General features: G+C 45.1%; 1 protein-coding gene and 1 long non-coding RNA gene across 4 annotated transcripts in view; both read right to left on the bottom strand.

The window, feature by feature from the left end:
• CDH4 (cadherin 4) overlaps window positions 1–19,971 on the bottom strand; it is a 471,037-nt gene that overhangs the window by 272,583 nt on the left and 178,483 nt on the right. The window lies entirely within an intron of this gene.
• On the bottom strand, window positions 16,766–19,344 carry LOC130296745 (uncharacterized). The gene is made up of 3 exons (XR_008849277.1): window positions 19,325–19,344; window positions 17,731–17,827; window positions 16,766–16,995 (listed from the first exon to the last, which is right to left on the bottom strand). It is a non-coding gene; the product is annotated as an uncharacterized LOC130296745 (long non-coding RNA).

The following is a 19,971-nucleotide window of genomic DNA, read 5'->3' as shown; positions in this document are numbered from 1 at the left end:
CAGCCCAAACCTTCTCATTTTATGCACCAACCTTTTATGTGGAACCGTATCAAATGCTTTGGAAAAATCCAGATATGCGACATCCAGCGATTCCCCCTGGTCCAGTCTGGAGCTCACCTCCTCATAAAAGCTGATCAGGTTAGTTTGACAGGATCGATCCCTCATAAATCCATGCTGATACAGGGTCATACATTTATTTTTATCAAGATATTCCAAAATAGCATCTCTTAGGAAACCCTCAAACAATTTACATACAACCGAGGTTAAACTAACAGGTCTATAATTCCCAGGGTCACCTTTTGACCCCTTCTTAAATATTGGCACCACATTTGCCATGCGCCAGTCCTGGGGAACAGTCCCTGTCACTATAGAGTCCCTGAATATTAAAAATAGGGGTCTGTCTATTACATTACTTAATTCCTTTAGAACACGGGGGTGAATGCCATCTGGACCTGGTGATTTGTCTATTTTGATTTTTTGTGGCGGCACTGTACTTCTTCCTGGGTTACACAGGTGACCTGTACTGGGAAGTTTACCTTATCACACTGTATTTCACCTGGCATTTCATTTTCCTCAGTGAATACAGTGGAGAAGAATTTGTTTAATATATTTGCTTTTTCCTTATCCGGTTTATCATTTCTTCCTCATCATTTTTTAAAGGGCCAACACTTTCATTTTTGACCTTTTTGCTATTTATATAGTTAAAGAACATTTTAGGGTTAGTTTTACTCTCTTTGGCAATGAGTCTTTCTGTCTCCATTTTTGCGGCTTTTATCTGTTTTTTACATATTTTACATTTTTCTCTATAGCTTTTTAATGCTTCTTCACTGCCATCCTGTTTTAGTAATTTAAATGCTTTATTTTTGTCATTTATTGGCCCCTTAACATTTTTATTCATCCATATTGGTTTTCTTTTATTTCTGACTCTTTTATTCCCATAAGGTATATACATCTTACAGTGAGAATTTAAGAAATTTTTAAGTCTCCCATTTAGTGTCAGTATTGTTCTTTTTGAGGACATTATCCCATTTTATATTGTTAAGGGCTTCTCTGAGTTGATCGGACTTTGCCTTCCTAAAGTTCATTGTTTTTGTGGCCCCTCGAGAGATTCCCTTATCGAAGAACAAGTTATAATGTATTATATTATGATCACTATTTCCTAGGTGTCCTTTTACTTGCACATTATTTACTCTGTCAGGTCTATTGGTTATTATTAAGTCTAGTAGGGTTCCCCCTCTGGTCGGACCCTTCACCATTTGGGACAGATAATTGTCTTTAGCTATAGTCAGAAACCTGTTTCCTTTATGAGATTTACAGGTCTCAGTCTCCCAATTTATATCAGGATAGTTAACGTCCCCCATTATTATTATCCCCTCATTCTGATTTGTTGCCTTGTTTATTTGCTTAAGTAATTGATCTTCTGGCTCTTCCATTATGTTTGGTGGCTTATAGCAAACCCCTATCAGAATTTTTTTATTTTCATCTCCATATTTCTACCCATAATGACTCCACATTATCGTTTCCCTCCCAAATATCCTCCAGCAGTGCGGCCTTCAAATTGGACTTTACATAAAGACAGACTCCTCCCCCTTTCCGTTTTGTCCAATCCTTCCTGAATAGACTATAACCCTGTATGTTGACCGTCCAGTCACAGCTATCGTCCAACCAAGTCTCTGTTATACCGACTATGTCATAATCCTCCTCAGAAATTTTCAACTCCAGTTTGTCATTTTTATTGGACAGACTTCTGGCATTACTCAACATGCACTTCAATGGTGTATGTTTTTTTTATCCTATGATGCCTATCCCTATTAACTATTCTAACCCCTCCCTCCGCTCCACCCCCAGGTACATTATTAAGTCTCCCCCTCTATCTACACTATCTTCCCCCTCTATGTTGTAGGTTCCCTCCCCCAAGTCCCTAGTTTAAACACTCCTCCACCCTTCTAGCCATCTTCTCCCCAAGCACAGCTGCACCCTCCCTACGGTAGAGCCGGTAACCGACAGTGAAGTCGGCCCAGTTCTCCATGAACCCAAACCCCTCCTTCCTACACCAGCTTCTGAGCCACTTGTTTACCTCCCTAATCTCCCGCTGCCTCTCTGGTGTGGCTCGTGGTACAGGTAATATTTCAGAAAATATTACCTTGGAGGTCCTTGCCTTAAGCTTGCAGCCTAAGTCCCTGAAATCATTTTTAAGGACACTCCACCTACCTCTTACTTTATCATTGGTGCCAATATGTACCATGACTGCTGGGTCTTCTCCAGCCCCACCCAGCAACCAGTCAACCCGATCCGCGATATGCCGAACTCGAGCACCAGGAAGACAACACACTGTTCGGCGATCCCGGTCTTTGTGACAGATCGCCCTGTCTGTCCCCCTAATAATTGAGTCCCCCACTACCAGTACCTGTCTGGCCTGCCCTGCACTCCTCCCTCCCTCCTTACTGGAGAAGACATCCCCCTGGCGGTCAGAGGCAGAGTCCTGCTGCAGTATCGCTAGCTCTGAAATGGCATCCCCCTCATCTGCAAACCGGGCAAACTTGTTGGGGTGTGCCAGTTCAGGACTAGCCTCCCTGACACTTTTCCCTCTACCCCGTTTTCTAACTGTCACCCAGCTAACTACATGACAGTACTGTACCTCCGTCCCACTATCCTCCCCCACCTCTACCCAAGAGAGTACCTGCTCAGTGAGCAGGAGACTCCTCTCCGGGTTGTCAATGCATCTCAGTGTTGCCAGTTGCATATATAAGAATCAGGCTGATAAAGCAGGGTTTCCATAATACGTGCTGGTAGTCATGATTTTCAACTGCCCAAAATAGTTTATTGTAGGATTCTTTAAAAGTCACTGCAGCCATTTCTAGTCTGACTTCCTCATATTTCTCACCGATAAAATAACTTAATTTACAGACGTCAAATTGCCAAAGTATTAACATTTTCCTTGTTCAATATTTGCCTTTCTTCTATTAGTGGCAGAATGGCTTTTTTCCTCCAGGTTAACTGATGTGTGTGTTTTGTTCGTGCATAATACAGCCATTCCACTCCTTCCTCTATCTTCTCCTGCAGCATGAAATGACTCGGAATGCAGCATGTTACCATTCTAGCCATCACCGAGAGCTCGTATCTCTCTGGGACAGAGACTCACAAATCTAAAAGGGTGACATGCAGCATTACAAGTGGAATGTCGACACAACCACAGGGTGCAGCTCGGGACAATAAGCATCTTATCTGGCGCCCATTAAACAAATTGCGCTTTGCTATCTGTCGTTCTCAGACTTCGGCATCTTCATGTCTCCTCGGCAACCTATCCCTGGACCAATCGCATGATTTTAGCAGTAGGAACTGGTACTGGGGCAACAAACACGTTCTTTGCATTGGACAAAAAGGCAAATTTTTTTTTAAAAAAACATACATAATAAGCATGTAAAAGACTTCCAGTGAATAGAGAAATCTGCTAATTTCTATCCCCTATCATTAATGCATGTTCTCTTTCATAAGTACAAAGCTATGGGGCTACTAAGACGTCTTCTAAAACCCATTCCTTTTACAGAATATAATTGGATTGCTTATGTTCTAGTTTCCTGGCTGCTATTCAGGTTTGCATAAATTACAAAAAAAAAAAAATATACAAAAAAAAAAAAAACAACACAAAACGACTTTCTTCAGCAAAAGTAAAGGTTACGAGGCGGCCAGCGTGTGCAGATACAGGAGCGTTTGCCTGAGGCCATTGTAAAAAGATACATTTGAGGAAAGCAGGGGTTTCTCTTAGCAGCTTCCTTCAGGAATCAGCAAAGCAGCAAGATCATTACACCTGAAGTGACCAGATGGACATTTATATTCAGGCCGCAAACCGAGCATTGACGCTACAGTCAGTGCTCATAGAATGTCTTCTCCGTAATGCATAAGTATTAGGCACAAGAAGTCACATTGATCTTAGTTATACAGAGCAAGTGATAAAATACTGCGTAAAATGGTAAATAAAAAGAACACAAAGGGAAGAATTTATTGAGAGATTTGCACAAATAAAGTGGTGGTAAAAACCGCTAAATATGGTGTGTGTCATTGGACAGTTGCTGAAGGTGGGTTCTCCACTGGTCCAACAAATGTACTTAGTTTAAAGCCAATAAATGGTGAAAACTGCAGCAGATGTTAAAGGGGTTATCCAGGAAAAAAAAAATTTTTTTATATATCAACTGGCTCCAGAAAGTTAAACAGATTTGTAAATTACTTCTATTAAAAAAATCTTAATCCTTTCAGTACTTATGAGCTGAGGAATTTGAGTTGTTCTTTTCTGTCTAAGTGCTCTCTGATGACACGTGTCTCGGGAACCGCCCAGTTTGGAAGCAAATCCCCATAGCAAACCTCTTCTAAACTGGGCGTTTCCCGAGACACGTGTCATCAGAGAACACTTAGACAGAAAAGAACAACCTTAACTTCAGAAGCTCATAAGTTCTGAAAGGACTAAGATTTCTTAATAGAAGTAATTTACAAATCTGTTTTACTTTCTGGAGCCAGTTGATATATATATATATATATATATATATATATATATATAAAGTTTTTTCCTGGAATACCCCTTTAAAGCCTGCTTATAGCAGACATACTATTTTATTTTGTAACTTATAGAAAGACCACAATGCAACAACCCTTTTAAAGTTGCACCCTTTTAAAAATGTGTTGGCTTTTACTCCAACAAACCTACCAATGATCTTATCTGATATACCCCCAATACTATTAATCTTCGAAATAATAACAAGAAAACAGGATAACTTTATGCTGGGCGATGATCAGTCACAGCTTTCATTGTTCGCTTCTCTCACAAATCCAAAGTACAAGGCAACAATGAAGTAGATTGCCAACTGCCGGACTCTCCGCAGGCAAGTAGGCTTTCCCTGCCTCTTTATTTCCATATCCTTTTCCATACTGCCAGATGTGACTTGACAAACCAACGGAATAACTGAAAAACTAAAACCACAAACAAAGAGAGGGAGGGACAACCACTTCTGGGAACTAAGGAAATAGAGGGGATATCATCACCATTAAAAGGGGTACTCCGCTGCTCAGCATTTGGAACAAACTGTTTGGAACGCTGGACCTGGGAGCTCGCGATGTCATAGCCACGCCCCATCATGATGTCACACCCCACCTCGTCTATGCAAGTCTATGGGAGGGGGCGTGACAGCCGTCACGCCCACTCCCATAGACTTCCATTGAGGGGGTGGGGTATGACATCATGAGGGGGCGGGGTTATGATGTCACAAGCTCCCAGCGCCTGCTCCAGCGTTCGGAACAGTTTGTACGCTGAGTCCCATAGGAAGTGTCTATCATTTGTTCAGCCTACTCAATGCCCCTTTCGTCGTAGCAACAGGAGGAAGGAGTCCCTGAACCTGCTTAAGCCCTCATTAACTCTCACATGGACATGCTAGTATGCCTACACAACCCTTTATGTGCCAAAGTAGTCCCCTGCAGTGCCTGTGCACCATCTTTACTTAATGTGGTGCCCTTAAAACGCCAATCTTAATAAATGTTCTCAAAATCCTTTGTGAGCTTTGTGTACGGACATATAGGTATATGGGGTTCATGGAGCACAATGGCATGTTCCATATTTTAGCGAAGAGAAAAAGCATATAGGACTTCTAACATACCATATTCCGCTTTCATACAGAGGTGCCCATGACTTTGTAAGGACTCTGTGTGCCATTAAAGCCATGTGCCAGAAGGCACACGGAGCCCCTGCAGCTCTGTACAGATGAATCGTAGGCAAACTGTGTACAACCTTATGGTGCTCGGTATGACACAAGTTATATAGTATGGCTGTTTTTCATGAAACCATATGTTCCAAGGATAAGACCTTAAATATATAGAATATGCAAATACAAATCTTGGGTTTTGCCATTTTTCGAAAAGAGTTAAGAATTTAATATGGCTATAGATGGAAATGAAGCATCCCTTTATCAATGCTGTGACTCGGCATTACACATAAGAGATGATCAAGCACCTCAGGATATACTGTTTATGACGTCTTTGTGCATTGACTTTATCTAAAGGTCCGCATACACCAGTGTTTCCCATACAGGGTGCCTCCAGCTATTGCAAAACTACAACTACCAGCATGTCTGGACAAGATCATGTGGGGAGAAGGACATTTACTCTGAAGATCCGAGCCAGATGTCATGGTGCACTTGTGGCTTGGAAAGCTCAGGGTGCACCAGGACACAAAATTTGATAAGATTACCGGGAATAACAGAGCAACTGAGCCATGGTCACAGCAAACTGTGAATACTATTGTCATCAGCACTGCAAGCCTATACCAATAACTTAGTAGGGGGGAGGGGGGTGCTGATGACAGATTCCCTTAAAGGGAGCCTGTTGCCTTAATAATACTGATTAATCTATTGACATCATGATATAGAGAAGAAGGTGCTGAGAAGATTGATATATAATTTTGTGGAAAGATATACAGACTAGCTTATCTATTGTTCAAAATGCCTGCTTATTCTGGTCTTAGAATGGACAGCGGACAGCCTCACTTAATAAGGACCACCCATTGAACAAGCAGGGACTTCAATAAGTTATATTAAATCTTTTTCCCTCAAAACTGTATAACAATCTTATCAGCTTTATAACATCGTGTTGATAGATTTAAAGGGGTACTTCACCCCCAGACACCTTATCCCCTATCCAAAGGATAGGAGATAAGATGGAGGGGCAAGCTGTGCATAACTAGCTTGCCCCCTGACTGGTGAGCAGTGAAGGGGTTAAGAAATATACAGGCAAGGTTTTTAGCCCCCTCCCCCGCCTGTAAAACTTGTTGGTAACTATAGTGGTATGTCCCATGGGTGGGGGGGGGAAGGAGTGCACCAATCAGGGGTTTAATAGTTTCCCGGGCTTTCAGGGGCCCTCCCCTGGGTATTTATAGCTGTGGTGCCTCCCTTCCCCCCTCAATCTGCCCAGGACCCAGAGTTTTGCCCTCCCTCCCTCCCTTTTTGTATCTCTGTTTATTGTAAGTCACAGCTTGGCGGTAAGAAGATGGTGAAAGCGGGGTCAACCCGGGGTAGACCTCCACACAGGACAGTGTGGCAGCACCTCTCGGGTTGGCAAGAAGCCAATCGGTGTCTTTGTTACAGTTAAATTGTTATTTATATAAGTAATTTTATAAATAAAGCTGTGGCCGATCCCCACCCACGGAAAAGTTGAATTGTTGTTGTGTCAGTTATTATTTAATTATTTATTGTAGTATGGGGGAGGGGTAGTTATAGCCTGCTAGGAGGTAATTGGGTCTCAACAGTCTGTCTGATCGTGGTGGTCCCGCCATTGGGTACCCCGCAATCTCCCTGCTGAACCTGGTGATCGTTTAGAGCGTCCGGTGCAGTGTCAGAGGCTTGTGATGTCACGGCCACGTCCTGATTGTGATGTCACGGACACGCCCCCTCAATGCAAGTTTATGGGAGTGGGTGTGACACCATCACGCCCCCTCCCATAGGCTTGAATTGAGGGTGTGTGGCCGCAATGTCAGGAGCGGGTGTGGCCATGACATCAAGAGTCTCCGCCCCGCATAGCCAATCATCCGGCATGCAGCAAAGTTCGTTCCGTGCACCAGATGTCTGGGTTGCCTCACAGAGATCGCGGGGGTCCCCAGCGGCGGGACCTCCCCCGTAATTAGACGTCTTATCCCCTATCCAAAGGATGTCTAGGGGCGGAGTATCCCTTTATCAGCATTTGCAAGGCCACAACTTCCATTTTAGTATTGTCCTTCCTATGTGTGTATTTATTGTCTATGTATACATTTAGAGGTAGGAGTACACGCAAGCCCCCGGCCAAAGTGATTTAGCAATCCTCATGATCCTGTACTCCATCCTGCTGGCACAGGCTCTGTTGATGCTAGAATCTTAGACTGACAGTGAAATATTTCTTTCGTACAAATGCTGGGCATATGGCATCAAGCAGGGTGTGAAAGATAAATTTTGTTCGGAAAGGTGCCGATACCAGCGTCCAAGTTTCTATTTTTCATTCACCCGCCTGTGTGGAAAGCTTGCAGCTGCTGCGATTTGGATATGAGCGCTATTAACCTGTCTTTTTCAGGATTTAAATTGTAAATGTGTTTATAGCATGTTGAGAGCAAAGTACTACGCTATTTATTAGGGTGAGGAGTGAGTGACAGAAGCTTATTAACCCCCTGGCAATTCTGCTTTCAGACAGCAGTGATGACAACCGCAAGATGGATTGTACAGTTCTGGAGATAGATATATGGAAATTCATTGTCAAAGGCTTTTTGCAAACCCCAGGTTGATCATTTGAACATTAACCAGTTACTTGCTACGGCCCGAGACCTCCTTCCCAATATCAAAAATGGCGGATCACTGGAAAAGACGACTTGGGTTGATGGAAAGGTTCAATGGAATTCTGAGGCTGACCGCTATCATTCCTGATGGCTGCCGTACCATGAATTACAAGAAATGTCTTATCAACTAACATTAAAGGGGTACTCCGGCGCTTAGACATTTTATCCCCAATCCAAAGGGCTATCGCTGGGGACCCCTGTGATATTGCACCCCATTAAAATCAGTCCCCGGAGCGTGTTCGCTCCGGGTCTGATTACTGTCGATCACGGGGCCGGAACGTTGTGACGTCACGGCTCCGCAGGGCGTGACGTCACACGGGGGTGGAGTCACGACGTCACGCTCTTTCGCTCGCGTGGTCGGGATCCGAAGCCTCCAGCGTTGCCAGAAGCTGTTGAGGTGGGTGCTGTTGCAGAGATTACGGGGGTCTCAAACGGCGGGACCTCCACAAGCAGGCATCTTATGCACGACCTTTTGGACAGGGGATAAGATGTCTAGGCGCCGGAGTACCCCTTTAAAGGGGTATTCCAGTGGGGAAAAAAAAATTCATATCAACTGGCTCCAGAAAGTTAAACATATTTGTACATTACTTCTATTAAAAAAAATATTAATCCTTCCAGTACTTATCAGCAGCTGAAGTTGAGTTGTTCTTTTCCGGTCACCGAGGAAGTGCGCATGCGCTCGAAACGCGTCGGACTACTACCTGTACGTGTGTCGTTTCTACAATAAAGCTGCATATCTCGAAATGCTGGACCTCCTGCTTCTGTTCCTATTAGGTACAGACTGGTGCCTTAGACTCTGCCCATCAACTAGGTCAAACCCCATAGTCTATATAGGGGTATGTTGGCACTTCCGTGGAATCTGCAGTGGTGCACGAGGTAGGGTAAAGCCAAAGGTAGAAGAAAGATGATACCCAGCACTCACCAGTAATTCACAGTGACGATTTATTATGCCATAGTACAGTACAAGGACGCGTTTCGGCGTGGGAGCCTTCCTCAGCTGTCTGCCTATAGGCAGACAGCTGATGAAGGCTCCCGCGCCGAAACGCGTCCTTGTACTACACTATAGCATAATAAATCATCACTGTGCATTACTGGTGCTGGGTATCATCTTTTTTAAATCCTAAATTCTAACTCTGCAGTTGTGTGAGCATGAAGCCATATCCACACATGGTGATTGATAGCAACACAATTTTGTTGGGAGATTGGGTGGCCATTGGCTATTGTATACGGACATGCCTATGTCTGTACGTGCAAATAAAGCGTTAAACCATACCTGAAATGCTGTCTGCGCCTAAAAAACAATATAGAATACTGATCTCCTTAGATCTAGTGCCTTTTGCAGCCATCCCTTGTCCCTCTCTCTGTGTTATCCTTAGAGCTGGGCGGTATGACCAAATGTGTGTATCACGGTATTTTTGTAACTTATGGTGGTTCCACGGTATATAACGGTATTTCTTTCACCCCCACCCTCCCCACCCCAAATCATGTGCCCCGCGAGCACTCTTCTGCCCCCCCCCATCACTGTACGCCAGTGGTCTCCAACCTGCCGAACCCCAGATTTTGCAAAACTACATCTCCCAGCATCTTACATGACAGTGGGCTCAGCCTATCACTGGCCGGGGTGGGACATCGCTCCGGCCGGTGATAGGCTGACGGCTGTCCGATGTTCCCGTCCCCAGCGTAAGGCCGACGTAGGTAAGTTAAAGTTTATTTTCTTTATCTTTTGCAGCCCGGCATAGGGATACAGCGTACAGCAGTGGTCACAAACCTGTGGACCTCCAGCTGTTGCAAAACTACAACTCCCAGCATGCCCGGACAGCCGTTGGCTGTCCGGGCATGCTGGGAGTTGTAGTTTTGCAACATCTGGAGGTCCGCAGGTTGGAGACCACTGGCGTACAGTGAGTTCCATCGCCGGCGGCCCGCAACAAAGAGGAGGAGGGCAGTGTTTGCGGGTGACATATGTGAGTAGTACCCAGCTGGGCTGATAATTAATTAGGGGGGAGCAGAACAGCACTGGCGGGTAACATGATTTGGTGGGGGGGGGGAACAGAACAGCGCTGGCGGGTCACATGATTTGGTGGGGGGAGTAGAACAGCGCTGGCGGGTCACATATGATTAGTTTCCCGATGTGGGGACAGTGCACCGCTGGGCTGATAATTCATTCCCAAGGGGGAGGGGCCCAACCGGTATTGTGGTATGGACTAAAATTCATATTGTGCAGCCCAAAAATTTCGGTATTCGGTATGAACCGGTATACCGCCCAGCCCTAGTTATCCTTTCATCATCATCATTGTAAGTGCCTAATATAACACTGTGTTGACATGTAAATCTTATCCTTAGCAGAGGCCCTTCCCCCAGCTCTACAACTGCCTATAGGCACAGGCCAGTGGGCCAATATTGTGCCAATGGGCTAATCCAGTTCTGCTTGGAAGTGCACCCCAAGGAGATCTTGGCGATGCTTATGGGCTGCAGACTTTTCAATACACTGGGAGCACATATTAGAGATGATGATTCCTGGTCTTGCACCCCGCTCGCTGCCTCGCCATTCTTGTAAATTCTTCCCATAATCACCCGGTCGCAGTCTGTTAGATTGGAAATCCAGACAGCAGGTATTAGACAGAAATGGCGCAGTATATTTACACAAACAAGTAATGAAAACACTAACAGCCATGAAAATGCTGCAGGACAGGATTATAATGTAAAACAGACTCATACGAGAGGTCGACAATCAGGATTGATAGCAATGAGAACAACATAATCTGTAGGTATTTGGAAATAGGATTATGCCGACGTTCACAAAAGCCGCAGTTTTAAAAACAAAATATGAACAGAATCTCAAAGCTCAATCACAGGTCTTACAATGCTGTCAAGTTTGTCAATCCCTTAAAGTGGTACTCCACTGGAAAACATTTTTTTTTTTTAAATCAACTGGTGCCAGAAAGTTAAACATATTTGTAAATTACCGTATATACTCGAGTATAAGCCGACCCGAGTATAAGCCGAGACCCCTAATTTCAACCCAAAATCCCAGGAAAAGTTATTGACTCGAGTATAAGCCTAGGGTGGGAAATACCTCATCCCCCCCTGTCATCATCCAGACCCGTCATTAACATCCTCATCATCCCCTTGTCATCATCCCACACATCCCCCCTTCATCATCCCCTTGTCATCATCCCACACATCCCCTTATCATCCCACACATCCCCCCTTCATCATCCCCTTGTAATCATCCCACACCCCCCCCCTTCATCATCCCCACCCCCCTTCATCATCCCCACACCCCCCCCCCTTCATCATCCTCTTCTCATCATTCGCCCTCAGTGGTCTTCAACCTGCGGACCTCCAGAGGTTTCAAAACTACAACTCCCAGCAAGCCCGGGCAGCCATCGGCTGTCCGGGCTTGCTGGGAGTTGTAGTTTTGAAACCTCCGGAGGTCCGCAGGTTGAAGACCACTGCGGCCTTCAACATGCGGACCTTCAGAGGTTTCAAAACTACAACTCCCAGCAAGCCCGGGCAGCCATCGGCTGTCCGGGCTTGCTGGGAGTTGTAGTTTTGAAACCTCCGGAGGTCCGCAGGTTGAAGACCACTGCGGCCTTCAACATGCGGACCTCCAGAGGTTTCAAAACTACAACTCCCAGCAAGCCCGGGCAGCCATCGGCTGTCCGGGCTTGCTGGGAGTTGTAGTTTTGAAACCTCCGGAGGTCCGCAGGTTGAAGACCACTGCGGCCTTCAACATCATCCAGCCCCCTCTCACCCCCTTTAGTTCTGAGTACTCACCTCCGCTCGGCGCTGGTCCGGTCCTGCAGGGCTGTCCGGTAAGGAGGTGGTCCGGTGAGGAGGTGGTCCGGGCTGCTATCTTCACCGGGGGCGCCTCTTCTCCGCGCTTCCGGCCCGGAATAGAGCCGTTGCCTTGACAACGACGCATCTGCGTCGTTGTCAAGGCAACGTGACTATTCTGAGGCCGGGCCCGAAGCGCTTAGAAGAGGCCTCCCCGGTGAAGATAGCAGCCCGGACCACCTCCTCACCGGACCACCTCCTTACCGGACAGCCCTGCAGGACCGGACCAGCGCCGAGCGGAGGTGAGTACTCAGAACTAAAGGGGGTGAGAGGGGGCTGGATGATGTTGAAGGCCGCAGTGGTCTTCAACCTGCGGACCTCCGGAGGTTTCAAAACTACAACTCCCAGCAAGCCCGGACAGCCGATGGCTGCCCTGGCTTGCTGGGAGTTGTAGTTTTGAAACCTCTGGAAGTCCGCAGGTTGAAGACCACTGCGGGTGGGGGAGTTCACTCGAGTATAAGCCGAGGGGGGTGTTTTCAGCACGAAAAATCGTGCTGAAAAACTCGGCTTATACTCGAGTATATACGGTACTTCTATTAAAAAATCTTAATCCTTCCAGTACTTATTGGCTTCTGAATACTACAGAGGAAATGTTTATCTTTTTGGAACACAATGCTACAATACTTATCAGCTGCTATATGCTCCATAGGAAGTTCTTTTATTTTTGAATTTCCTTTCTGTCTGTCCACAGTGCTCTCTGCTGACACCTCTGTCCATGTCAGGAACTGTCAATCTAAATGAAAGGTCTTACAATGCAGTCAAGTTTGCCAACCCCTTAAAGTGGTACTCCACTGGAAAACATTTTTTTTTTTAATCAACTGGTGCCAGAAAGTTAAACAGATTTGTAAATTAATTCTATTAAAAAAATCTTAATCCTTCCAGTACTTATTAGCTGCTGAATACTACAGAGGAAATTATTTTCTTTTTGGAACACAGTGCTCTCTGCTGACATCTCTGTCCATTTTAAGAACTGTCCAGAGTAGGAGAAAATCCCCATAGCAAACATATGTTGCTCTGGACAGTTCCTAAAATGGACAGCGGTGTCAGCAGAGAGCACTGTGGTCAGACAGAAAGGAAATTAAAAAAGATAAGAACTTCCTGTGGAGCATATAGCAGTTGATAAGTATTGGAAGGATTAAGATTTTTTAATAGTAGTAATTTACAAATCTGTTTAACTTTCTGGCACCAGTTGATTTGAAAAAACAAAAAAGAGAAAATAAAATTTTCCAGTGGAGTACCCCTTTAAGGATACAGCCCATTTTGGCCTTTAAGGGGCATTATGGTGGAAAACTTTTTTTTTTATTTTTTTTTTTTATCAACTGGTGCCAGTACTTATTAGCTGCTGAATACTACAGAGGAAATTCTTTTCTTTTTGGAAAACAGTGCTCTCTGCTTACATCTCTGTCCATTTTAAGAACTGTCCAGAGTAGGAGAAAATCACCATAGCAAACATATGCTGCTCTGGACAGTTCCTAAAATGGACAGAGATGTCAGCAGAGAGCACTGTGCTCGTGATGTCAGCAGAGAGCTCTGTGTTCCAAAAAGAAAATAATTTCCTCTGTAGTATTCAGTAGCTAATAAGTACTGGAAGGATTAAGATTTTTTTAATAGAAATAATTTACAAATCTGTTAAACTTTCTGGCACCAGTTGATTAAAAAAAATTCTTATTGTACTACTTAAAAAAAAACATAAATCAAATCTTTTAAAATTAATTATGTTTAAAATTGACCTGTTCTGGACCCTATACCCTTCTAATTTTTCCGTATACGGGACGGTATAAGAGCTTATTTTTTGCACTGTGATCTGTAGTTTTTATCGGCGCCATGTTTGCATATACATTTGCGTGGTCTTATGTATGATTTGTGTCTGGTATTGTAACGACGCCCTGTTCACCCTCATTTAATTGCCATACAGATATGTACTATGCTTTTTTTTATATGGCTAATATGTCATTCATTATTTGATAGCATGTTACAGAGGCATTCTCTCCTTGCACCCTATGGCACCACATGGTTTGCAGATAAATGCCCCACTGTCACCTTAAATGGGAGCTGCCATGTTGGAAATGCCATCTAATCTGTAGGATATATAGAGCAGGAGGAGCTGAGCAGATTGATATATAGTTTTGTGGGGAAAGTTCCTGGATAACTTGTCATTTATTTATGAAAATCTCTGCTCATTCTGGGCTAAGTAGTCAAGTGGGCGGTCCTATGTAGTAATCTATCAGTCTGTTCAGCTCCTCCTATAACATGGTGCCTGCACATTGGATTCCATATTTAATGTGACAGGTTTCCTTTAAAAGCAGCTTTCTACTATCTATTGGATTCCATGTACAGCATTACAGGGGCACTCCGCCTCTAGACATCTTATCCCCTATCCAATGGATAGGGGATAAGATGTCTGATCGCGGAAGTCCCACCGCTGGGGACCCCCACGATCTTGGCTGCGGCACCCCAGACACCCCGCTCCTGATGTAACGGCCACGCCCCCTCAATGCAAGTCTATGGGAGGGGGCGTGACGGCCGTCACGCCCCTCCCATGGACTTGCATTGAGGGGGCGTGGCTGTGAGGTCACGAGGCTCCGACGCTGCACCCGACGCTCTAAACGAACGCCGGGTGCAGCAGGCAGATCGCGGGGGTCCTCCTTTGGATAGGGGATAAGATGTCTAGGGGCAGAGTACTCCTTTAAGCCCATGAATGGCTTACAGTTACTAGGAAATTGTTACAGAAACATCAGGGGGTGCTCTATATTGAGCTACTGGAAAGTTAGGGGTCCATATCGTGATCATGCCCAGGGCCCTAATGATGTATGTGTCCCCTGATTCATGAAATATACAACTCCTCAGCACAATATAAAGCCAAGTGAAATAAAGTCAGTTTAGCAATGTATTAAATAATACAAAGCCATGCTACATGCTAAGTCAGTTGTCTCCAGTCAGTGGCTCTCCAGCTGTTGAAAAACTAAAATTCCCAGTATGCCCTGGCAGCCTATGGCTGTCACTGAATCAATCCACAAAATAATACAAAGTCATTTACATTCTGAAGTAGTGGTCTCCAGTCCAAGGCTCTCCAGCTGTTGAAAAACAATAACTCTTAGCTTGCTCAGACCACACAGCTGTTAGTGCATGCTGTCAGTTGTAGTTTTGTAACAGCTGGAGGGCCCCCGTTTGGAGACTACTACATAGTGTAGTGAGGGTGACACCTACAGGTCGCAAAAAAATTGCAGTTGCATGTAATGCTGGAGACGCATGTAATCTTGGCGACGCAGAAGAGATGTGAGATGGCAGTGATCACAGGACAAGAGCTTATTAGTAATCTCAATGAAAAACACTTCAGTCAGCCTCTATCCAGCTTAAAGGGGTACTCTGTCCCTAGACATCTTATTCCCTATCCAAAGGTGTCTGATCGTGGGGGTCCTGCTGCTGGGGACCCCTGCAATATAGTCTGCGGCACCTTAGACATCTGATGAACATCGCTCTGTGCCGGATGACTGGCGATGCGGGGCGGATGTTCATGACCTCACGGTCATGCCCCGCCCGTGACATATCAACCACGCCCCCTCAATGCAAGTATATGGGAGGGGGCGTGATGTCCGTCACGCCCCCTCCCATAGACTTGCATTGAGGGTGTGTGGCTGTGATATCACGAGCCTCCGGCGCTGCTCCCGACGCTCTAAACAAACACTGTGACATCTCGACCACGCCCCCTCCCATAGACTTGCATTGAGGGTGTGTGGCTGTGATATCACGAGCCTCCGGCGCTGCTCCCGACGCTCTAAACAAACACTGTGACATCTCGACCACGCCCCCTCCCATAGACTTGCATTGAGGGGGTATGGCTGTGACATCACGAGCCTCCGGCGCTGCACCCGACGCTCTAAACAAACACTGTGACATCTCGACCACGCCCCCTCCCATAGACTTGCATTGAGGGGGTGTGGCTGTGACATCACAAGCCTCCAGCACTGCACCCGATGCTCTAAACAAACTCAGAGTGCAGCAGGGAGATTTCTTATCCCCTATCCAAAGATGTCTAGGGGCGGAGTACCCCTTTAAAATGGCTGATAACAGACAACAATAGATTGCATTAAAGGGGTACTCCGCTGCCCTGCTTCCGGAGCTCCGCTCCCCAGCGTCCGGAAGTTTATTGTTCCGAACGCTGTGTGCGGGCTTCCGTGTTCAGGGCCGCCCCTCGTGCCGTCGCGCCCCCCTTCCCATAGACTTTCGTTGAGGGGTCGGGCGTGATGTCACGAGGGGCGGCCCTGAACAAGGAAGCCCGCACACAGCATCCGGAAAACTGGGGAAAACTTCCGGACGCTGGGGAAGGGAGCTCCGGAAGCAGGGCAGCGGAGTACCCCTTTAAGCAGTATCGTATTTAGGGATAAGACATGGAAGGTTTAGTAGGTTATTGTGTCCCTCCGATGGGAGTGTAAAATAGAAATGAACCATATTACATTATTAATTCATCCTTTCTACGCCTCTGACAGTCGTCACCCTATAAATGCATCCTTACAGCAGAAAACACTTAGGCACACAAATATTTCATACTTGGAAAAAAAGTTTATCAAGACAGAATAGTAAAAATGCACCAGCGCCCTTTAAGAGGATGAATCCAAAAATAGATATCTGTATATTTGTTAGGTTTTATCCGTAGCTTAAAGGAATGAAGAATGAGGAAGACATTGAGATCCTTCTGTCAGTGCGAGGATGTATCATACGGCTTGGAGAACAGATGCAGTGGAGGCTGAGGAAAATAGCAGATATATCGAAAATCCAGCAGGGGTTCGGACCGTCACACGATCTGATAATAGTCTGGAAAGCTACAGGAGTTGTGAAGGAATTTGTATCATTAAAAGCTGAAAAATCAGGACCGAATAGGCAACAAAATAACATAAAAAATATCAACATGAAAAGTCTTCTAAAAAACAGGAATTGGGCATTGGTTTTAAAGTAAATGGCATACATCAAAGACAAGAGAGCACTGTAGGATGCCTCTAAAGTAGCCAACAAAGCTATATATCAATGTGCTTAGCTCTTCTCCTCCCTATTACATGATGCCGATAGATAGAAATCCACTCAAAATCTTAAAGCATGCGGACTTCCCTGTGGGTAATGTTTTTAGAATAGGATGTAGCATGCCATTTTTTGTCATTCCTAATCTATTCTACTGAGCCAAATGTGTGGTGTCCCAGAGTGGAGTCCCCTGTTTCTACTCTGAACACTGTTCAGGTAGCTGTAGTTACAATGATCTAAAGTTGTCCATTTAAAGACTAAGACCTATCAATGTAAAGTGTCTTGCATTACAAATGAATTTTTTGTGTGTTTAAATATGTTCTCTCCATGCATTGAGCTTCACATTGAGCGTAGGCGACACCAATTTCTACTCAAAAGTCTATTGTCACTGTAAGAGCATTGGCATGACGCTATAAGCCAATATGTGCTAAGGGCTGTCCTGCCTTTACCTCAATCCCAGGGATAGGGGGGATCTAAGGGAAACATAGTTCAGTTTAGCGCTGGCCACTGGTCAGAGAACACCTGGATTGCAGCGCTCTCACCTTCAGAGAAAGTCTGCCTAATTCTTCAACATTCCAGCACTTTTCTAGCACACTTTATCCTGCCTAACAAGGCCCGCTACAAAGGCACTACATACCACTAGTATAAAGGAGAAAGACAATGTCAGAAGGGCATTATTGCAAAGAAAGAGAAAGAGAAAAAGACGGCACAAGTAGTATCTTTTCTCCCGCTATTCTCCACGGCTCCCCCGACGGCCGTCACACTGCCGTGTCATAACGGCAGAGTGAAAGAAGCCTAAAGCTTACGGCAATCATCTGACATAATAGTTGAAAAAAAGGAACTTACAGACCTGATTTGGCTCTCTATTTTTAGTTCAGTTATTCTCCATTTCAGCAAGACACAAGTATTCCTCATTACATTGTTCTTACATATTGTGAGAGCCCGGAGTCGATGCCTACACAGCCATCGCCAAGCGTCAGACTCATCAGTGGCCGTGTAAGAATCGACTCCGGGCTTTCACAATATGTAAGAACAATGTAACGAGAAATACTTGTGTCTTGCCGAAACAGAGAATATATGAACAAGAAAATGGAAGAGAAAGAAAGCAGGTCTGGGAGTACCTTTTTTTTTCAACTATTACCGTATTTATCGGCGTATAACACGTATTTTTTAGGCTAAAATTTTTAGCCTAAAGTCTATCTACATGTTATACACCGATAAGTCACTGCAGTTCAATGATTTAAAGAGGGCGCTTTAAATCAATGAACTGCAGCGGCTTTTGCAGGTCCAGAGACCAACACTGCCACCCGCTTCTCTACCCCTGCCTATCCTGGGGTCCAGAGACCGCTGCCGCCACTGCCCCATTGCCTCCCCCATCCCTGGTTTTCTAATTACTTGTTCCCAGGGTTTGCGCTGCTTCTGGCTCCAGCAGTCTCCTGCGTTGTTGCTATGCGCTGCGCAATGACGAGTGACATCTTCAACGCAACGTCACCGTCAGTGACCCGGCGCACAGTGACAGCTAAGGACGCCTCCGGAGCCAGAAGCAGCGTGGACCCAAGGAACAAGTAATACCGGGGATGGGGGAGGTAATGTGGCAGCGGCGGCAGTCTCTGGATAGCCAGGGGGAGAGAAGCGGCGGCAGCAGGACTCTAGACCCCAGGAAAGGCAGGGGGAGAGAAACGGGCAGCGACGGCGGTCGCTGACCCCGCAAAAGCCACGCTTCTGCAGGGTCAGAAACAGTCTATCAGGGTATACACATGCACACACGCACCATCAGGGCATACACCAAACCTTTGGTGTATGCCCCGATAAATACGGTATATCAGACCATTGCTGTAAGCTCTATATCTATGTTAATACTATGATAAAGGGTACTATTTCTTTCGGCACTATATGATGGTATGATTTGGACATGTTATGATGGACTGTTTTAGCATTGTGTAGAGATCCTTTTTCTGGAGGTCTCCACATGCTAGTTCTTGCTTTACAATATATACATAACAATCCAAAATCCTGCATGCATGCATTTTCATATGATCAAAACACAGCAAATAATAAAAATAATCATTTTTTTATCAGCATAATGCCCACCACCATAGCTTAATTTATTGTATTCTCCATGGAAGAAGGGCATACCATCGCTATGGTGCTTTGGCATCATTTGCTGCTGCTTCTCAGTGGAGGGGGTTGAGTTGTCATGCTGATCATGCTTCACTGATCTGCAGTAAAAGGCGAACTTACAATACATTAAAAATGTCAACATATAGAGCCCACATAAAATGCATTTTAAAAAGCATACATGTATGTTTTATACAGTAAGTGCTAGGCATCAATAATGCATAAGGGCCACCATAGAAAAAGAAATTAAATGTATTGTATGGTCCAGACCATCAATCATTGTCCATACTGGCTTCTAAATGAATTGTATATGGAAGAACAGAACAGTATAGCATACAAACATCTATAATATAAGTAAAAAAAAATAACATGGAGAGTCTTATAAATAGTTTGCAGCATCCATAGTTTTTGTATGTACAAAGTAGTTTAAAAGGGAATCTCTGGTAGTGAAGTTCTCATTCCCCATATAAGTGAGATAAGTGTCTGATTGTGGGGGAGTCTGACCTCTGGGACCTCCCGCAATATCCTGCTTGGTACCCCAGCTTTCTCCATGCACAAGAGGTAACCGCTTATATTCAGAAGCGAGATCCTGTTGGCCTATATCTGTACAGCACTCTCTTAGAAGTAGGAGACTAGCTGCTATGTCTCCCATATACTGTCCCCTC

This window comes from Hyla sarda, chromosome 12 (genome assembly GCF_029499605.1).
Source record: "Hyla sarda isolate aHylSar1 chromosome 12, aHylSar1.hap1, whole genome shotgun sequence".
In the NCBI taxonomy this organism is placed as follows: Eukaryota; Metazoa; Chordata; class Amphibia; order Anura; family Hylidae; genus Hyla; species Hyla sarda.
The sequence above is the reverse complement of the archived record's forward strand: the minus strand, read 5'-3'. Positions and strand labels throughout refer to the sequence as shown.